At 39.7% G+C, this 17,003-nt stretch overlaps 1 protein-coding gene across 2 annotated transcripts in view; it reads left to right on the top strand.

Moving 5' to 3' along the window:
• The first annotated feature begins 9,119 nt into the window (after window positions 1-9,119).
• LOC120516780 (muscarinic acetylcholine receptor M3-like) overlaps window positions 9,120-17,003 on the top strand; it is a 510,502-nt gene continuing 502,618 nt past the window's right edge. For both annotated transcript variants that reach the window (XM_039738717.1, XM_039738719.1), the window contains exon 1: window positions 9,120-9,495. The gene's annotated coding sequence lies outside the window, so the exon portion shown is untranslated. The remainder of the gene's footprint in view (window positions 9,496-17,003) is intronic.

Raw genomic sequence — 17,003 nt, forward strand, 5'->3', positions numbered from 1 at the left:
TCTTGCAATTCCAAGCTTAATTCTGACAGTTTTTGAAGGGGCTCACACGTTAAGCTAAGATCTAGCACAAACTCTGTTGACGTGATTATTCTTTGCAAACTCTGTCACAATAAAAGCTCTGGGACTCTTAATTGAAAGCTTATGACCTTGTCTGTTCTGGAAATTAAAAAGAAAAAAAAATGTAGGTAGCAGCATCCTTGTCTAAGTGACTTGTGGTTTTGTGTTTGTCATTGCAAAGTGATTGAGAAAGTGACATGACAGAAAGAATAAAGAAGAAAGAAAAAGAAGAGCAGTGACATCTGCTGCAATTCTGTAGATCACTTGGTTCAAATGCAATGTATGTGTACTGTCACCTTTTTGTTTACAAAAAAAGCACTGTATGTAATCAATACAACAAAGAATTGCACTGAGGCACTGCTTCAGGTTATGTGTGTTTTTGAAAGCCACATATAATTATAACTGTTTCCTTTTTGTTAAGATTTGTGAATACATCTGTTTAAATTGTTAGTAAAGCCTTCATCTTTAAGAGTTTATAATTGGCTTAGGAATTCCTTTAGGGATTATGCTTTGACTTTTAATGATTAAGAAGAGAAGACAGATTCAGTGAATAATCTATTCTAACTCATTTTATTTTTATGATCAGCCTTCATTACCAATCTTAGAAGAAGCAAATAACTGATACATTTGCTACTAATGCTGAATCTGATATTCTGTTTTTCTCATAATTCTGAACACAAAGTTGAGTGGTTGTAGTAGTGCCATTAACTGTCAGCTCTTGAAAACCTTGTGAAGGTAATGTGGCCTAGTGGATAAGACAGTGGACTGTAACGCACAACTTCACAGTTAAAGTCCTTTCCTTTGACCCTCTGTATGACTCTGATCTATTCACTTAACTTGTGTGACCACTAGGGGGCACTTCAGAGCCCCAATCTTCAGACTGCTCTAACAGCTTGAAGCTGTTGTGCTGTGAGGCGCCTTTAAAGCAAGCTGGTGATGCTCAGAGTCTTCTGATTGGGTTGTGACTTTGGGTCTGCCAGGTTTCTTTCTATCAGAGTTTCTTCCAATTGCCTTTGGATTGTGTAGGACACCATCGTACTTAATGACACCTTGATAATTTTTTTTGCAATTTCTCTAAATGAAAGGCCTACACTTCTAAAGGTAACAATACTCTTTTTCTCATTTCATTGGTTAATTGCTATTTTCTTACAATTATCACTGGAATTTACAACTTTCTACAGTGTAATATTGTCCAAGTAGTACTTCAGAGGGTGTAGTAGCACAGTTTGTTCCAACTCTGCTTTAAGACAGACAGAGAGTTTTGAAGTAATCAACAGAAGTTGGGACACTTGTGCAAATTGTTTGCTTCAACTTGCAAGGCTTAATTTACTTTAGCTGCTGCAGAACATCTGTAGCTTGTAATCAGTTGTTCCCTGAAGAAGGACATTTGCAATATTCAGAAATTTCATTTTTGTTTTTTCAGTTTTTGCTGACCTACAATTTAAATTGAAATCTTTGGCAGTTTACTGCTTACCTTTGCACCATTTTAAGTCCTTAGTTGCATTTCAACTGATTAAAGTTGAAGAAAAACCGAGCTGTTCTACAACTTCTGACTGGTAGTGTAGCTAAACACTATCCCAAAAATAGTTTCTTGAAAACTTTAAAGTAGGTTAATTGGCCAAAGACAAAAAGTGATGATAAGAAGAGAAAGCTGAAGTCATCAGTGCAATCCCTGTGCTTGGACCACTGCTTGTTTCTAATTTAAATTACTGATATTGATTCTGTAGATGGGGAATTCACAGATGAGACTAAAACTGGAGAGACAGCAAATACTGAGGAAGTAGCAAAAAATATTCAAAGCTGGGCAAACATTTGGAAAATGAAGTATAATATAGAAAGGTGTAAAATGCTACACACACAGGTAAAAAGGAATATGAATTATGAACAGAAGATGGGGAACCTTTGACATGGATTTAGGTGTTTATATTCACACAACATTTTCATCATCCAAGCAGTTTCATGAAGAAATTCAAAAGGGAAATAAAATGTTCTTTTCACATTGTAAAGTGTATAGTGATGCTGTTACACTGATTTGTAATTCTTAAATTTGCCCTGAGTAATATGACAAAGTGTACTCTGTGATAATTTGCTGTCCCATTCACAAATGTTTTCTGCCTACTACACAGTGTTTCAGGGGTACGCTCCTGTCCCCTTTAAACTAGACTATGAAAATGAATGGGAAGATGGCAGTAGGATATCTGTAATCAGGGCAAGTCTGACATTGCCTTCCATGTCCAAGCAGATGGCGCTATTGTGCAAAACTAAATAATTGATAAATTCACATCAATAATTCAACATGCTGTATTCGTGCAAATAAACATGTTATAACGATACTTGTTTTGTGGGGGACATGGTGGTGCAATGGTAGTGTTGCTGCCTTGCAGTAAGGAGGCCAGGGTTCACAAGTTTTTGGACTTTAAATGCAGCTTCCCATTTTTGGCCTTGGTACACTGAAGCCTGCAGGTATTATTTGGGAGCTATTGGTATGGAGTAAAGCCATTGCTAGGCAGTTTATGAAGGTCTGGGCCTGCTTGTGGAGCTTTCTGGAGGCTTCTTTCATTATGTTTATGTCTCCTTTTCACACCAACCTCTCTCCCTCTACTGGAGGCCATCACTTTTATTCACTGCTGCCACCATTCTGATCTTCCACTGTCATGACTTGGAGTTAGGAGCATAGTGATAAAGGCTCCAGAAATGCCTTGCCAGGCCTTTTAAGCAGGCCTAAAATAGATGTCACCTCAAAAGGCTTAACCCCAACTATAATGGCTTGTTTCAAGCCATAAAAACCCAGGAGGGCTTAGCTCTTAAAATATATTAGAAATATGCATTGCATGCTAAAAGAAACTCTAAAACCTTTGTCTTACATAGACCAATCCACCTAATAATCTTTAAGAATCAAAATGTTTATTCACAAAACAAAACACAACATAAAAGCTGAAAGAACAAGTAAAGAGGCAAAGGGAGTTGATTAAATTGGCAAAGCACAGCAAAAAGTCCTAGTACAAAATCTGAATGAATAATACAAGACATAAAGCAAGAATAATCAAAAACCAGTAATTCCAAACAGAAAACAATACTCACTGTAACGCCAAACAAATTCAATGCATAACTGACCTGAGCGTCTTCCACACTGACCTAAATGGCCAATGGCAGAGCTCAGAAGTGGTGACTTCAGGGTGGCCCCGCCTTCTGGGTACCACCCACAATACACTAGGGATATAGGAGAGCTTACATTTATACATAGAAATATTATAGCAATAAATGAAATAATTGAAGAAAGAAAAAACATTTTATATAAATGAAAATAAAAAACAGAAATAATGAAATATGAAAACATAAATATGAGAAACATTAAATATATCGAAAATGAATTTAAGCCAAGGCAATAACACTGGCTGAACCATAATATCCATGGCTTCTTCCACATGGCTCTCATGACTTTTTTTGCCTTATCCTCTGCTAGCACCTTTATGGCGCTGGCTCCAACTCACACTGGTCATTTGGGCTCTGAAGCAACACCATTGGTACTCATTTTATCCAACTCTGTGGGCCGATCCTAGCCAGGATTCATCATAGATTGTTGGTGGCCACGGTCGTTGACCAATGGAACACACTGGTCACTGAAGCTCCATTGACAACTTGGTTTAGTAAGGTGCCAAGGCCGGTGTCAGAAGAGTCATACTGTAGGAGGAAATGTAAATAAAAGTCAGGAGAAATTAATACTGGAGCTGACATAAGTATTGTTTTTAGGTCACAAAATACAGCCTTGCTTTGGGTAGCCCATGTCACCACATTTGGAAACACTTGTCCTCATGAGCTCCATTAAAGGCATAACCCTTTCTTGCGCTTGCGCTATGAACCTCCTGTAGTAGCCAGCAAGACCCCAGAAGGCTTGGACTTGCCTTTTGCTTTGCAGCCAGGGTTAATCTCGATTGGCCTCAACTTTGGACCACTGTGGTTTAACTCATCTTCCCCCAACCACATAGCCTAGGTATTTTGCTTTGATCAACCTAAAATAGCATTTTTTAGGGTTGATCCATAAACTGTCATCATGGATGGTGTGGAGGACAGCCAAGACATGGTGCATGTGCTCCTCCCAAGTGCTGGAATATATGACATCATCTAAGTAGGCAGCGCTATAAGCATTGTGGGGGCAAAACAGTCTGTCCACCAGACATTGGAAGGTTGGTGTGGCTTCATGCAGCCTAAAGGGTAGGATGCGGTTCTGCCAGTGGCCACTAGGAGTGCTAAACACAGTCTTCTATTTTGCTGAGTCCTTCAGGGAGATTTGTAAAATAGTCATTGGTCAGGTTGAGGGTGGAGAGGTATCGGGAATTACCCGACTGTTCTAAAAGGTCGTCTATCCTCCGCAAGGGATAGGCATTAACGCTGTAGAGTTGATTCAACTGATGGAAGTTATAGCAAAAGTGCAAACTTCTGTTGGGTTTTGGAACTAGAACAACAGGGCTAGAAAAGGAGCTGTGACTGTCCATGATTACACTCAAATGCAGCATCTGTCATATCTTGAATTCTACCTCTGCCTTCTTTGCCTCTTGGAGTGGTTGTATGGACACTCTCTAACTATGACCCTTGGCCGGGTCATTATATCATGCTTTATTAGTATCATGTGTTCCAGTTTGAGATCCACCACTCCGTGAACAGAGGCCGGGAGCATCTTGACTTTATAGTTGATGGACCAGAAAGGGTAGAATCAGTTGCCCTCATTGGGTGGTTGCTTAAGACTGTAGGAGAAAGAAGATATAATACTATCAGTGACAGCTTCCCTCATGTCCTGGAGTGGTAGTGCCCAGAAAGCAAACCTCACACACGCATTCTTGACGCCACATACTCTGACCAAGGAATTTAAAAAGTGGAGATGGTAAGAGCTTAATCATCTCTCACTTGCTCACTCACTCACAATGAACAACACGCACCCTATGCATAACTTCTCAGGCTTCCGACTGTGTCTTTAACCCAGGTCTACGTGACCCCACCAGAATTTTCATGCAAAAAACAGTACTGTTAAATTGAATTTGCTTTAAAATGTGAGAATGTAAACTGGTGCTTTTGAACCAGTGGATGTCTTACATTTCAAGATTCAGGTGGTTTATAGCTGTAAATGGCATTAGTGAAGAAAGGAACTTTTAAACTCTACTACCTTAATCAGGGGGTGGAAATTCCGGTCACAGTACATAATAGTCCTACGCCAACTTTTAGAACTCTGCATTATCAACATGCACTTGGAAGATGCAACGTAAGGTGAATTTGTTTGCTGATTACAGGATGTGTCAAAACAGAAGTAATTATTAAGTAAGGCTGTCTTTACCTAAAAGTGGACAGTCACAATTACTGTGTATATTGAAACTGCAGCTCAAAAAGTTTAATATTCTTATCTCTTCCCTGACTTTTTTTTTAATTTTATAGACAGATTTTCCTTTTGTATTAAAACAAAGATCTGACCGTTGTATTGAATATTGAATGGCAGGCAGTTGCTCGTAATTGTCTTTTAAATTTGAAGGAACAGGACCAGGAGATCAAAGAACACAGGCAGAAACTCTAACAAGTAGGAGTTCAGGGACCATGATCAGCAAACCAAACCAAACTAAACATGAAATTTAGAGTGCAGTTAGAGTCAAAGAAAAAATCAAAGTTTCTAACACAAATTTGTTTTTCCTACACTTACCTACATTAATTATGTATTTTGTACAGAATTCTTTTTGGGGGAAAGAAGGAGTTGTTAGTTGCCACAACCTTTCACACACTTGGGGCGGAGGTGTCTTCCTAGCAGAACCCTGAAGATGCTCCCTATTCACAAGGCCGAAGGTGATGACACAGTGTTTCATAAGAATGTGACTGGCAACGGGCTTAAAAACAATGAAAAACATAATGTGGCTATACAGAGAAAATCACAAAATGGCTGCCATTATAAAACAGAAAGTCAAATTGCCAAAATGACTGTAGCGTAAATAAACTAGGGAGATTATATGAAAAAAAATACCCTGGTCACTCTTAACTCACCTTTTCTTAAAATGGGCAACATTAATATGGAGTTGCCCCACAACCTCCCATTTAGGGCTATAACAGCTTCCACTCTTCTGAGTGGGCATCCCATGAGATTTTGAAGAGTGTTTGTGGGAACTTGTGCCCAATTGGCCAAAGGGCATTTGCGAGGTCAGGTACTGATGTTGGACGAGAATGACCTGGCTCACAATAAGTGTTCCAATTCATCCCAAAGGTGTTCAGTATGTTGAGGGCTCCATGCAGGCTACTCAAGTTACTTCATGTCTTTATGAACCTGGCTTTGTGGCACAGGGGCATGGTCACGATGGAACAGGAAAGGGCCTTCCTCAAACTGTTGCCACAAGTATGAATGCACACAATTGTTTAAAATGTCTTTGTATGCTGCATCATTAACTGGACCTCTCACTGGGGCCCAGCTCAAACCTGGAAAAAAGCCCCAGACCATTATACTTCCTCTGCCAAACTTTACAGTTAAGCATGATGCAGTCTGGATGGTAGCGTTCTTCTGGCCTCCACCAGTTTCAGATTTATCCATCAGATTGCCAGAAAGTGAAATTTGACTGATCACATGTGCCCTCTGCACCAGAGTCCAATGGCGGCACGCTTTACACCATTAAAGCAAACTCTTGACATTGTGCATAGTGATCTCAGGATTGTGTGCAGTTGCTTGGCTGATGATGGCGATGGTTCCAGAGGAAGTCTGTAAATCTGTGGTGTGTGATGAACTAGAGGAGAGATGATTTTTGTGTGCTATGCACTTCGGCACTCGGTGGCCCCGCACTGTGAGTTTGTCTGTCTTATGACTTTGTGGCTGAGCTGTTTTTCTACCAGTTCACAATAACAGCACTTACATTTGAGTGGGGTAGATGTAAAAGGGCAGAAATTTCACATACTGACTTGTGGGAAAGGTGGCATCCTATGACAGTGCCAGGTTTAAAGTCCCTGGGCTCTTCAGTGCAACCCACTGCAGTGCCAATGCTTGTCGGAGATTGCATGGCTATGTGTTTGATTTCATGCACAAGTTAACAACGAAACACCTCAACTGAATAATCTGAAAGGGTGTCAATATATGTTTGATCATTTAGTGTATAATTTTGGTTATAGTAAGAGAAAACTGGGTTGATAGATCTGGTATTTTATTAGCTCATTGTTCTGGTGTTTATGACATTATTTACATTTGGAACTGTAGCAGAAATGGGGTCACAAGACTGGAAAAATTTGGGGGGCTGAGGGCCTTTTTGCCTTCTTTCTCACCTTGGGGTAAATTGGGCAGGGTGGATGCACAAGTTCTCGTGCTGAAGCTCTCCCAGTAAAGTGTCTGCCTACTCTTTACATTGGCTAGCAGCTACTTAGGTTTCCCAGAAGAAAGTTTTACTGCTCAATGGCTGATCTTTGATGGTTCATGAGACTTAAAAGAGATTCTCATTTATGTTTAATTTAAGAATCAACTTTGTCATATTGCTCCTAAAATTCCTTAGGAGAAATAGCTCAGACAAAAAGGAGATACAACTGAGGTTAAAAGAATCAAAACTGAGAATTTGGTTTGAAAAGCATTAGGTTTTGTGAGGTCTCCTTCTTATCCTGTTTAAATCTTTTACCAGACTTCATATTTTTTTGTTTAATATTGGATTGATGCCTAAGGTGAATTCCAACATTGAGCTATGATCAGTTACATTTCTTTTGTTTTTCCGCGTGGAGCACAGACAGCTGAATTGATTTTCTTGCGGTCACACAGTGGTGTCAGCAGTGGGATTTGAACCCAAAACCTCTGGGTTCGAAGACCTAACTAATATGCCACAATGTGTGCCCTTTTTTCCAAGAATGAGTATGACCTAAGTGGGCCACAGCAAAATATGTTAGAGAAACTAACAATATTACTCAGAACCAAAGACTGCAATTTTGTAATCATAGTAAAGGGTTTTATTACAACAAACCTCTGCCCATATGTGTCATAATATATTACTAAGCACATATTACAAATGCTTTCAAATTGCAAGAAAAATATGTCAATACACTACTTGGAAAATCTGAGTCCACTCTGTGACTTTTTCTGAGATTTTTGCTGAAACTCAGGAGGAGACACTTGTTAGAATACTGGGTATTCCTTCTCAGGAGAAAAATCTGAGAAGAATGAGACAAAAGAAAATATCTCCATTTAATTTCATTCTGAACTCATTGTTGTCTAGGATAAACCAAAAAGATATTAAGGAGATCTCTTTTTTGATTTTTCATTCCTCTTCGTTAGGCGGTTGCCCCTTTATGTAGTTTATATGCTTGACGACGATGATGGTCATCGTTTTTATGATTGGATTGTAACTTCACATAAAGGAAGATTATGATATGTTTGCACTACGGCTCAGAAGGTCTTACTGTAGTTATTTCACAGGAGCTGCACAATCCGTTATTTAATGCAAAATGTGAAATTTTTAATAATAATAATTTCTTAAGGTAAAGAATCCACAAGTTGTATATCGTGAAACATTTTCAGTGAATTCAGGCAAAAAGCAAATGTGAACGCGATCCTGACCAGGAGAAAGGCGGTTGCGCACTGTGCCCTCGTTTATTTAAACGGAACGCCTCGGGGGCTAGTACTGCAGATTCACAGACCCGAGCCGGTCGCTCTTTTTGTAGACTTTTTTTTTTAGCTCTCTCCGCTTCTGTGAGGGTATTTGCCCGGTCATTCTCCCACATCCCAAATCCAGACAGATCTAAATTGACTGTGAGCTGGCACCGCGTACTGGAATATCCTTCGCCAAGTGCCCACTTGGACCTGATTCAGGGCTACCCCACAAGTGGATTATGATGATTATTCCAAACGAATTCCCAACCAACATCCCCCCGCTCTGAGACTACTAAAACAATTCATTTAGCGCTCACAATGGATACTTATTGTATTATTCCAGGGCATAACCACTCACAATTCAGTCGGATCGCTCTCTCCAGCAGTCATTATGGTGAATCTCATTCACAAAGAACAATCACTGAGACACGGCATCTCCCTCGAGCCCTCTCTCGCTGCCGATTCTTACCTGAGAATCATTAAACAGTCGGTCATCAGCAAGAGAATCCTCTTCTTATTTTGAATTGGTGAGACTCCTACTTGCGACGTCAGCGGGAAGGTGGCCAATCAAGGGCGCTTCACCGGAGCAGCGTTTCCCTTGCGCTCTTGGACATTCCTGTGGTGGTGGGATGATCAGTAGCAGTGAGGAGGAATACGAACTGACACGGGGGGGAGAACACAGGAAAGGTGCGTCTGGAAGGTCCTTTCGGGGACACGAGCTAGAGTTGTGTCCGGCTTTCCTTAAAGAGTCAAGTGGATGTTACCGCTGGAAGGACTTGGTCGTGCGAGAAGCTGCTTGCTTTGGTTTTATTCACTTCTACATCTTCAGCGTCTACTTGGGCAAAACAAACTGTAAGGTAAGTGAGATTACGGTGTGCTTACTGCCGATCCGTTTATGTTGTTGAAAAAATATATATGTGCTCATAACAGAGTGAGTGTGCGTGACAGCTTTAGTATTCGAGCATTGCAAGATCGTTTTGTCATGAATAGCAAAGTAAGAATATTGTAGGGAAGTTATGATTTTGTCAAGGAATGGTGTTCTGGAAAAGAAACACAAATAATCTTGTGTTTATTTATAATATTCGATGCTTACAAAAATTTGAATCCGAATACTCTTAAGTGTTTGTCCTCCACCTTTTTAGAGATGGGAAACGGGAATCAGCTACATCATGTTTTGCATGTTATACCGTTGGTCTTCTTTGGTGCATGTGGTTTACTATAAAATGAGTAGTATATGTCACCCTTAAAACCGTTCCGAAATTGCCATTCACAGCGGTAAAATGAGGAATTGCTATAGTAAAAATTATGTGTTGCTGCATAGCCATTGTGCAGATCATTTAGATCATTAAAGAAGCAAAACACACGAAGGTTCAAATTATACCTAAAAGCAGATTTGCTAGCACTTCTGTTAAAAGTTTACGTTTAACTGAAGCGCTTGGGATCCCTTTACCGTTGGTATTTGCCAGATCCGTTGGTTTTACTGAACTGCTCAATTAAATATTTAATTATTGGATAAGCGGGTTAGGAGAAGGGGGGATGAATGATTTTAGTTTAATGCACTCGTTTACATGATATATAATGGCTCTGCAGAATATTCGTTTACATTAATAACGTTCAATCCAGACCTAGGCTGGCTCATATTTTACACAGCGTTATACCATTTATAGTGACTATGCTTTCTGTGTGGGTGGCTCAGTGATTAGCGAGTGCTTGACAGACCCAGAGACGTGGGTTCGATTAAAGTATGCAAGGTTTGCTCAGTGTCCGCCTGGCTCTTTTTTTAATTTGCCAGGTTTACCTCACAATCGTTGATCCTTTAATTGTTTTATTGCCTCAATAAGACTTTGAAAGGGAATATGCGAGGCTGTGTTCTGCTTTGGATGGCTTCCGTCCAGAGAAGGTTCCTTTATTGCTGCCCATGCTGACGGGTAAATTCCGAATCAACGCGACCTTCCAGCAAAAAACAGCGTGTTCACAACATACCGCCCTTCTGCCGTCTTCTTAAAATCTCCTGCAAAAACGATACACGGTTTTAATTAACGTTATTTACCCTGTTACGTCCAAAAATGATTACTAGCAGAAAACAATCATCAAACGTCTTTTGTTGTTCATTTTCATTGCGTTAAGAGTGGTCTGCGCTCAAGCTGAGGAATACCCTGCTCATTGTGTTAAATGAAAACAGATGACCACACAAGGTTAAATAAACAAAGTGGAAACTGGACGGTCACTGGCCGTTTACGTAGAATTTGGCCGAATGACACCCGCGTGGATCCTTCACTTCACTCTCGTATCAGACGGGCACGATACGCAAAAAGCGCAGCTCCGCGCCGGACACGCTTAGCCGGGCTGTGTGCTGACAGCGAGGAGCGCCTTAGTTAGGCTTTACTTTTAGTGAGGCGCGGATCTGCATTAGGAGATGTTTAACTCCAGCTCAGCATAACAGTAAGTGCCGTATTAGTTCTATTAATCATTAAGTGCGCAGTACGCAGCGTTTCATTTAAGACGATAAGAAAAACAAACATCATTAAAGCAAGTCCTTAAAAGCAAAATGCAGTGAGGGAGTTTCGGTTTAAACTTTCTCACTTTCTTCAGGATGGGTTGGCTAATATAATTTTTTAATTGTTGTTTACATAAATACATATTGAAACACTTTTCAAGATGACTTTTAACAGTATTTAGACCAAAACAATATTAACGTCAACTATATAATAATAATAATAATAATATGGGGCAATATGTTCAAGTATTTACATTATTCATGTGGTTTAAAAGAATAATAAACAAACGAAATGGAAGAAATAAACACGTATTAATCTCTCCATTAATGTTTTGAGCTGCTCTCATTATTGCTGTCATCCATCCATCCATCCATTTTGAGTCCTATTCAGTCCAATGACCCTGTGCAAGTCACTTGACATGTCTGTGCTCCAATTGGAAAACCAAAAGAAATGGAACCAATTGTATCATAAATGTTGTAAGTCGCCTTGGATAAAGACATCAGCCAAATAAATGTAATGTAATGTAATTTTAGGGCTATAGCAGCAGAAGCTGGTAGCATCGGTCGAAAGGCAGGAATCAAGCATTCAAATAAGACCAGTCCACTATTATTAATTTTATTATTGAGATTATTATTAAAAAAATATTTTAGCATAGTCCTGTTGCAACCAGCTATATCAGGTCTAGTAGGGGAGTTTTATGTTTAAGGGGATTGTGTTTGAGGTAAGCAATTTGTTCACTGTGTGACATGTATATAAAATGACTGCTTTCAGTAGTTTTATGTTTGTGTATTGGCTTTTATTTAATGTCAGCAGGCTTTTGTAGAGAGTGTGTGGGATGACACCAGAGGTGGAGATAACAATGAGCACAATGATCACCTTGTCCGTTCTCCACAAATGTTGTTTTTCTTCTGTGAGTTCCGTGTACTTCTGTATTTTATTTGGATTGTCTGCCAGAGTCACATCTGACCTGTAATGGTGGATAGTTTGGTCTGTCTTGGTGTACCTCTTTATGTGTGTCATTTTCTAGTACTGTGGTGGGCCTGGGTGTAGGTGTTGACTGGTTTAAGTTGTTGTGTCAGTTCTTGATGTCTAATGTTTGCCATCTGATTGTGTCTCTTGTCAGTAGTTTACGACCTGATGTGATCGGCTGGATCATTTCTTGTTCCTTATGCCAATATCTACATGCACTGTCTGTAATATTAGTGCCATTAAAAATGCATTTACTGTAGTTTGTCGTGTTTATCATGTATGGCTAACATAAACCCTGATGTATTGCCAAACACACCACCTTGGCTTAGCTATTTGACAAAATGGTTTCCATTGTTATTATTTATTTTATAATTATTTTCAAGAAGCAGAGCTGGAAGGTCTAGGGGGCAAACTACAAGGTCATCCAGCAAAACTGACACGTTATGTAACCCTAAGCAGCTCTCATAACCTGTGCTCTAAATGTAAATTTTATTCATTCAAACACCTACACTATTGGATTGCATATGGAAAGCACCTTTGTGTGGTGTTTACTGCAGAAAGGTGCTATACAGAATGTATTTTATTGTCATTGTTCTCCTTAATTTGGATTCCTCTCTTGTCCTGACATCAGTCTCAGATAAGATATAGCAGCCTCTGCTGGCAGTCATTTCTAATCAGTCCTAATATGAAGAGAACACGCCAGGCAGATTAGGCTGAGGGGCCTGAGAATGTTCCTTAAATTAGAGGGCAGCTGCACGCCAGGAGAGGAAAATTCCTATTTTGTTACCCAATTAAGAATGAATTATTTCACAGGATGTACTTATATCGTGAGCCCATTCTGAGTGTGCCTGTATGAAGAAAATCAATTTAATTTGGCTGGACATATTCAGTGCCTTCTAAAATCTCTGCTAACTATTGAACTAAGACTTTTTTGTTTTAAAGTATTGCTATATTTATAAATGTCTAATCCCTTTCTGATTTATAAACTACTGGATGGTGATAAACAGTTTATCATCACTGATGTGTGGAATTGCCTGCTGTTATTCTTGCTGCCTGTCTTACTATGTATGTTTGGTGATGTCCATTCAGCTTTTTGTTGAATACTATAATACTTTGTCTAAATAAGTAAAGCATTTATTTAAAGATAAGTAAAATTTACTTTGAAGGATCGCAGAAGGAACTCCGCATCACATCACTCAAATTTGTATTTTTTGAGAACTTTCTTTTTCTTACTGTGGTGGGCTGGCACCTTGCCCAGGGATTTGTTCCTGCCTTGCACTCTGTGTTGTCTGGGATTGGCTCCAGCAGACCCCCGTGACCCTGTGTTAGGATATAGCAGGTTGGCTAATGACTGACTGACTGACTGACTTACTTTCTTTTTCTAGTATGCATAAATTTTTTCATAAAAGCCTCAGCATTTGCGTTAAGCTGTCCGTTTTTGTCAAGTGAGTTTCTAATGAAGCTGATTTCTAATGCCATTCGTCCTTATCTCCTTCAAAAATTGGCAGCAATATAAACTCTTTGTTTTATGAAGTTTGATGGTTAGCTAGGGCCATTACCTGGCTGGGACGCCAGCTAGGTGGAAGGACCAAGGGAAAGCCCAGGTTGGAGTCAGTATCATCTCCAAGACACTAGGGGGCAGCCCTCCTGTGTTGCTACAGCACCATGGACCCCCACAGGGCATGCTGGGAGTTGTAGTTTGGAGCAGCCCTATTGGGCTCTGTGGGTGCTGCCAGGGGGTGCTACAGGTGCAGTCGAGTCATTGGAGGAACCACTTCTGCCAAACCTGGAAGTACAGCTGGAAGATGGGCAAGAAACACCTGAAACATTTCTGGGTGCACTATAAAAGGAGCCGCCTCAGCACCAGTCGATGAGCCAGAGTCGGGAGGGGGAGAGAGAGAGAAAGAAGAAAGGATTATGTGTTATTTGGTGCTTTGTACTGTGTTGTGTAGTGGGGAGCAAAAGAAAAATGCTTCCCCACCTGAATAAAACGGGTGTTATTGGGAAAGACTTATGTCTCAGTTTGTCTGTGTCGGGGTTTGGGGAGCGGTTCACCCCCTGGTGGTCCATAGAAGGCTGACTATCAGGGTGTTCAAAATCAGGGGTTAATGCACATTAGTGATCCCAAGGCTTGGTTCTGATCTTGTAATTTTTAGTTTTGCATCTACTTATGTTTGTATTCCTTCATTTTCTAAGGATAGACTGCTAAGAATTAGAACTTTTAATGTGAGGAATCAAGGTGATGTAGTGACACAACAGATACGGTAGTCCTGCTGCCTCCCATATCCTGGACTCCAGTTTCATAACTGACCCTTCTGCATGTGTTGGGGTCTTTTTCCATGTTAGTATTGATTTTTCTTTCCCTGTTTCTCAGTCTGGTCACTTTCTGTGTGGAGTTAGCATGTTCTTGTTTTTGTGTAAGGTTTTCTCCAGGTGTGCTCCGGTTTTCCTACCATATCCCAAAGATGAGTGTATCATATTAAACACTGACCATAAATGTTCATGTAGCTGCATTTTCCAATGTTTCCAAAACTCCGCACTCTACTGGAAAGGATCGAGCATTGGGTATGATGAATATACCAAAAATTTTCAAAGTTTTAGTGAAATTCAAATCAACAATAGTTCACACAAAAATGACGAGAAAAATTGATAATACGTACAAAAAATACCTTATTGGTTATAATACCCGTGTTTGGAGTTTAAATGTTTTATTTATGTTTCATGTAAGTTTCTGTTCATCTTCTTTTAGTCACATATTTTAGAACATTTTAAATGTGACATACATATACAGTATGTTGAGAAAATTGCATGCCTCAGTACCATTTCATTTGCAAGTTAACAACCTAACAGTCGATGCTTCTATCTATCCAAGATTATTCTGTTATTGCTTCAGAAATATAGCAGTTCCATTAACACGATAATTAGAGGATAAAAGAGAATTCTTCATTATCTACGTAGCTTTGTAAAAAGTACATTCTATTCTAATTAAGCACTTATTTGAATTTAATATTAACATTAACTGTTTGGGATTGGCTCTTACAGTCCTGATAAAAACAAGTGTGACTGTGTGCATTAATGTGCATTGTGATGGATAGCTGCTCAGTTATGGGTTTGTTTCCTGGGTTGCATCTGATGCTGCCAGAACTAGACAGATGGATTCTGTTTTCATGGCACGGTCTAGAGAAGATGCAGTCATGCTGATTGATGACACTAAATTAACACTCTTCTTGGTAGTATGCGACTTACATACATGTGCCCTACAGTGGACTTGTGACCGCTGGGTCCTATTCTTGGCAGACCTGTGTGAGGAAACATTGTCCTCAGAATACTGATGAAAGGCTCTTTGTATGCGCATCATTCCAAGGTCCGACATAAAAACTCTTCCAGAGCTCTGCTTTTATGAAGTGGTACCACCGGTCATTAGTAGCTCCCTGCTGTCCAATCCTTTTTCTAAAGGCTTTGTTGTGAATGAGAGTGCACACTGATTACTGTCACTCCCGCTAAGCCAGGTTCCTGCTTTCTTGCACACTCTCATCTACTGTAGATAAGCTGCTATTTCTGTCGTTTTTGACTCAAAAGTGGGTACAGGAAATAGAAGGATGAATAAATGTGGCTACTGAAACTGGGAAATGATGATTCTAGTTTTAAGCTAAACTACTGCATTGTATCCAGATATTTTAACTTAGCTTGAACTATGACTGGAAGGCACTCTTTTGAAGCTCTGCCACATTAAATTTCAAGTTTAGAAAATTAAAATGAAGAAGATACTCCATGTGGTAAATACAATTTATAGACTACTTAGGAGCTGATCTATCAAACAACATTTTATAAATCACATTTACTGTATTTCTACCTAATAGCAGAAAGTAGGTGTGCAAAAGAATGGACCTCCAATACTAATTTAAACATACACACACACATACATGATACAACACCTTAATTTAGTTCAGGGTCATGGAGATCCACCTATCATAGCGACACTGGGGATGTAAGGTTGCAATACTGCAATCCTGGAGAATTTGCAGGTCTGAGAATGATATACAGTGTACATGCACTGGGCCTATTATCAGGGCCACCATACCGATGCAGGGTAGGGCCTAGTTTTTCTCTCAGAATAGCTTGAATTCTTTGTGGCATGGATTCCACAAAATGTTTCAAACAATGCTTTGGGATTCTGCTGCATGTTCACATGGCTCCATCATGTAACTTCTGCAGATTTATCAGCTACACATTCATGCTGAGAATCTCTGGATTCGCTGGATTCAGATCTAGTGACTGGGAAGGCCACTGAAGAACACTGAAATCATTGTAATATTCATGAAACCAGTTTGAGACAACTTTTGCTTTGTGACAGGGTGCATTACCATGCTGGAAGTAACTAATAGAAGATGGTGAAATACAGTAAATCTGGAAAGTATTCACAGCGCATCACTTTTTCCACATTTTGTTATGTTACAGCCTTATTCCAAAATGGATTAAATTCATTTTTTCCTCGGAATTCTACACACAACACCCCATAGTGACAACGTGAAAAAAGTTTACTTGAGGTTTTTGCACATTTATTAAAAATAAAAAAACTGAGAAATACATACTGTAAGTATTCACAGCCTTTGCCATGAAGCTCAAAATTGAGCTCAGGTGCATCCTGTTTCTCCTGATCATCATTGAGATGTTTCTGCAGCTTAATTGGAGTCCATCTGTGGTAAATTCAGTTGATTGGACATGATTTGGAAAGGCACACACCTGTCTATATAAGGTCCCACAGTTGACAGTTCATGTCAGAGCACAAACCAAGCATGAAGTTAAAGGAATTGTCTGTAGACCTCCGAGACAGGATTGTCTCGAGGCACAAATTGGAGGAAGGTTACAGAAAAATTTCTGCTGCTTTGAAGGTCCCA

The sequence above is a fragment of the Polypterus senegalus genome, chromosome 16 (assembly GCF_016835505.1).
Source record: "Polypterus senegalus isolate Bchr_013 chromosome 16, ASM1683550v1, whole genome shotgun sequence".
NCBI lineage: Eukaryota > Metazoa > Chordata > Cladistia > Polypteriformes > Polypteridae > Polypterus > Polypterus senegalus.